The following is a 4,965-nucleotide window of genomic DNA, read 5'->3' as shown; positions in this document are numbered from 1 at the left end:
CGCTTTAGTCTTCACTAGCAAAATTGCCCGTGCCAAGAAAAAAAGTTGTAAATGTTAATAGGAAGCAAGGACAGAAACGTTACATATCTATTTATCGTTTATATTATATCATTCTATAAAATTTAAAATCTATAATTTATTTTATAGTGACTATGAAATCCACAATATAAATTAATATCGATGGCCTGGGGCCGGACATCCTGACACTAACCTTATCCATAAATTAATTTTATTCCTAATCAAAGCTACATCAACAATTTAGTGATGAAAGTATTCATTTATAGGAAAGAATCTAGAGTTCAAAGAGCAATAATATTATATTTATTGTTTTATTTTTATTTATAGAAAAGTTTAGGTTCTCACTGGACCTGCGCTTGCTGGTTACCGCAGTCCCCAACCAGGTAGGGGCTGGCTGTCGACGACGCCGTAGATTGAAGTGTTTCAGGCGTTTCTAACTATGTTTCAAGTGTTTTATCTGAATATTGCATATGTTGCAACGGTAATATACGCATGTTGTAAGGGTATGTTTCAAGTGTTTCGGGTGTTTTAGACGTTTGTTTCAAACGTTTCATCCGGATGTTTCAAAAGTTAATCTGGTGTTGCACATGTTGCAATGGCTATACTCGCGTGTTTCATGTGTTTCATCTGTTTTTAGACGTATGATGCAAATGTTTTATCTAGATGTTTAAAAAGTAGATCTTGTGTTGCAATCCACTATCCACCTGCTGCTGCTGGTGCGCCGTCGTGGTTCACGTGCCAGCGTCTGAGGTCTGTAGACACCTCCACAGCGCGCATCCACAAGTAGGGCAGGTGGGCGCGAGGCATGGTTCCGCCGTGCGGAAGCAATATGGGCGCGGGCTGTGGTTCTACCATGCAGGGCGCGGGCCGCGGTTCCGAACTCTGGCACTGGTTGGAAATGGGACGGAGCGTGTGGGATGCGATGCGGGCACGGGACGCGGGAGCTGCATTCGAACGCGGGCATGGGGCCAAACGTCCGGACGCTAGCCTTACCTATAAATTAATTTTATTCCTAATCAAAGCTATATACATCAACAATTTAGTGATGGGAGTATTTATTTATAGGAAAGAATCTAGAATTCCAAGAAGAATAGTATTATATTTATTTATTTATATTTATTTATAGAAAAGTTTAGAGTTCAAAGAGCTATAATATTACATTTATTATTTATTTTTGATGTTTATATAGAAAAAAAACAAGAGAAAGAAAAGAAATCGTGGGTAGGCAGACTGGCGTTTCCATGGTTGGCTAAACGTGTGGTTAACATACACGAAAGCGGAATATTTTATGGTAGAAATACGTAAACGGTAGCCGAGTGGATGTTTTAGTTGGACGAAAGATTTTCTTTATTAATATTAATATTAATAGGTATAGATAAGGCAAGGTCATCGTGTGGAAATGCCCAGCAGCTCCTACTTGGTCTATGTCAGAAAAGATGCATGCATGTCACCACATTACAAAGCTACTGAGACTTAAGTGGCAGCCGTTGGTAATCATTGGGTGGCACGGGCGGTGCTGAGTTGCAAAGCTCGACTTGGTGCCTGGCCAGTCATCTTCCTCGATGATTTTCTCTCAGTTTTGAAACACAACTTGTCAAACCGTGTTAGCCTTACTAAGGTTTGAAGCTGGTGTATTACTCTACAAACTTAATTGAAGCACTCAACTCCCAAACTACGTACTTCACAATATCTAATTTAATAAACTTTGATCAAAATCATGGATCCCTTTTTCATGTTTAGAGTTAGCTAGATTTGGTTAACCGGAAGATCGCTATCGTTGAAGGTGTAGACTTATGACAGATGACATATCGCATTACCTTAGGTCTAGTCTTATGACAAATGACATACCGCATTATCTTTAGTAATTTAGCTCTAAACTTATTAAAATTTTATATACAAATTTAATTTTTAAATCAAGCCCTGAATACCATCTCAATATTTTAGTATTTTTTTTGGCTAAAATTAAAAATACACAAGACCTGCTGTGGGGTCAGATCCAAACAGCATGCTCCAGTCCAGTCCAGACCCAGGGGTAACTGAGAGAGGTTGGGCTGGCTGTTTGGGTGGACGGTACCAGGACTAGGAGTTAGGACTGACCTTCTTGGACTTTCCACGGCCCAGAAAAAATAACGTGAAATGGGATGGACGGACCTGTGCGTCATGCCATGTGCGCTATCTGAGGCCCAAACCCACGTTCTCGTCCCCCGCGCGAAGGGGCTGGCCGCAGCTCCGCTGCGGCGGGCTGGAGGCCGCTCGCGCCCGTGGCGGAGGTGCAGGACGGCGTTGAGGAGGAAGGCTTCTCAAAGGATCTGATGAACCATGGCAACCTACCTTTCAGCGTTGACAGCGCCCAGCTCGCAGGTCTCTTCGTGCAGGCCGGCTCGGCGGCTCCGTCCAGATGGTCGAGGTGAGGTGTGTGTACGCCTCCACCTCCATAGTTGGGGGTACGATTGCTTTGTGTCTTCACTGCAATTGCAGGGGCAAGTTGGTCTTTATCTGTGCGAATTGCTATGCATGGTTCGGTTGAGGCATTGAGTCTTTGTGATTCCAGTTTATTATCATGCACACAAGGCGTTTGTTGAAATACTATTACCAGGTGGAATTGTGATATAGTACACTTGATTTCTTGATCCATTCTTTAAGTTAGGGAGCAACAACTGTGGATTAAATTGTGAGCATAACTCCTGCTGAAGGTTACATCTACATCCCTATTACTGAACAGGTCCACTATACTAAGCTAATTTATACTCCGTATTACACTAATGCAATTGATCTCTATTGGTCCTTTTTTTTATTGAGATCCATTTTGAAAATTATGCAGCAAATTATGGTCAATGACGTGATACCAGCTCCTGACACATAATTGGAGTACTCCCTAGAGGTCCCATTAGAAAATTTATAAATAGGTAAAACATGTTCTTTTCCTTCCTTTCTCTTTGTGTTTAAATGCACAAGTAAGAACATGCTTAATCATGTCTGCCCCTGTTTCATAGGCGTACCCAGCTTGCCTTGGGAACAGTGGTGCCTTGTCGCCTAGGCACTGCTTAGTCGTCCAGGCGGACCCAGCACTGACCTGGACGCCTAGTCGCCTTTGAAACCATGATGTCTGTGGTATCCTCTGATTACGTTAAGACGTTGAGTAATGTCAGCGCTTTTCAGATTGTATGTGGATATTTTTATCCAATTCCATGTTGTGTTGCTGAAACATGAACTTCATACTTATCTTTTGCACATTCAATTGTTTTCCTTGGGACATTCTCAATAATCCGCCAAGAAAATCTAGCTTCCATCCAGCAAGATCCCCTCCGGGTCGCAGGCAAGGTCAGTGAGACCCACTCTCCCAGTCCGTGCTGTTTTACTAGAAAAACCCTATGGAAATATCTTTAGCCGTGGTTATTTAATTAATTCAAGACAAATCACAGGCATGGAAGTTTGGCTACAATAGCTACCTTTTGAACTTATCTTTACCCCCTAAATTGATTTAATGTAACCCAACTTCCATCCCCTTCCTTTTGAACTTCTCTAACCAATTTTGAAGAACCACAAGTTAATTTTGCTCCTAGCAATTGAATTGTGATATAATTTTAGTAAAAACAGCTCTGCCTTTGTTCCTTGCTTAGATGCAAATAATTTATATGTGCCACATTAACTTTCATTCATTTGATCCAGCTCATGACCTGTTAAATGTTTTATGAACCTATTGTTATGAAATGGTTTTTACTTTTGCATATAGTATGGGGCTTTAGTTGTGGGTGTTTCATTAACTACAAATCAACGTCGATGCACAATGTTTGTAAGATGCTATCTTAGTGTTATCATCTGATGATCATGTTTTTGATACAGGTTTGCCTAAAGGTGCAAAATTTGATCCATCTCACTGGTTTGTCACTGACTCACTGGCCTTTTTTCAAACAGATATTTCACTGTCTCATGGAACACTTTTGGCTTTGATACTCCACTTTTTGTTTCGCAATCTTCTTAAATTGATTCTATCCATTTCAGGTGTTAGAAATTGGAAGTGTGTCACACTTCTTCCACATAATATTTAAGGTCTCTAATACAACACTGGGATAAGAATGTGTTGAAAGCTAAACACTGACATCTTGCTGATGTCCATTGGCACAAGGAAGGCAAGACAAAACCAGTCATAGTAACCTTTGATGATCTTACGCAGCAGTTTGACTGCATTTTTGTTGTCCACTTATTTCATATCCGTTGGGGTTGTTTCTCCTTTTTCTAGGTTGATCTTTTCTTTCATTGCAATCCAGTGGAAACAAACGAGCTGGAAGTAGTGGAGGCTCCTGTTGCTCCAGACTATGCTGCATGTTATGTGGCTGCTAGGATTGAGAGGGAGAGGCGGCGATGGAGCTACAATACCCGCGGGTACTGTTCACGCGAGACAACAGCAGGAGGCGGCTAGGGTTAAGAACTCCCGGCTCCCAGGGGAAGCCGGAAACAATTAGATTGTTTCTGCTTGACTATAACTGATACAGGGTTCTCTTTTTATAGAGATGATTGACTTACCCCTAAGGAAATATCCTAACCGCGAGGCCGGCGAGATCGCCATGGGCGGTTGCGCCGAGCTGGGAGGCATGACGGTTGGTGGCAGAGAACGAACCGCCGGCTTGTTGGTGCGAACACCTTGCTCTGATGGTGGTCGCAGACCGCGCGCCAAGCTCATGGTGCGCTGAGGATCCTCCAGTTCGGGTAGCTCGACGTCGACGCGGTCATGATCAGAGAGCCCGCTGGTGGGAAGGTGCGCTTGCTGGTGTGGCGAGTGCTGGCTAGCAGACGCCAGCCAAGCCGGAACGACCTCCTGGACCTCATCGACGGTGGCGTGACATGGCCAGTGCGCCAACTCGTCTGGGCGATGGGGACTGAGGTCCGGCGTCCGGTTCTCCACCTGGCCAAGCCGAGTAGCCAGATCGACCAGCTGGCGCTGGAGGT

At 43.4% G+C, this 4,965-nt stretch overlaps 1 long non-coding RNA gene across 2 annotated transcripts; it reads left to right on the top strand.

Moving 5' to 3' along the window:
* The first annotated feature begins 2,205 nt into the window (after positions 1-2,205).
* On the top strand, positions 2,206-4,211 carry LOC136531369 (uncharacterized). Of its 2 annotated transcripts, none has more exons than XR_010778010.1 (6): positions 2,206-2,425; positions 2,662-2,740; positions 2,840-2,924; positions 3,012-3,339; positions 3,862-3,898; positions 4,021-4,211. It is a non-coding gene; the product is annotated as an uncharacterized lncRNA (long non-coding RNA). The 2 variants fall into 2 exon arrangements; XR_010778009.1 differs by having other exon boundaries at positions 2,206-2,462.
* Positions 4,212-4,965: the final 754 nt, after the last annotated feature.

The sequence above is a fragment of the Miscanthus floridulus genome, unplaced genomic scaffold (genome assembly GCF_019320115.1).
Source record: "Miscanthus floridulus cultivar M001 unplaced genomic scaffold, ASM1932011v1 fs_330_2_3, whole genome shotgun sequence".
In the NCBI taxonomy this organism is placed as follows: domain Eukaryota; kingdom Viridiplantae; phylum Streptophyta; class Magnoliopsida; order Poales; family Poaceae; genus Miscanthus; species Miscanthus floridulus.
This window is presented reverse-complemented; position numbering and strand designations above follow the sequence as displayed.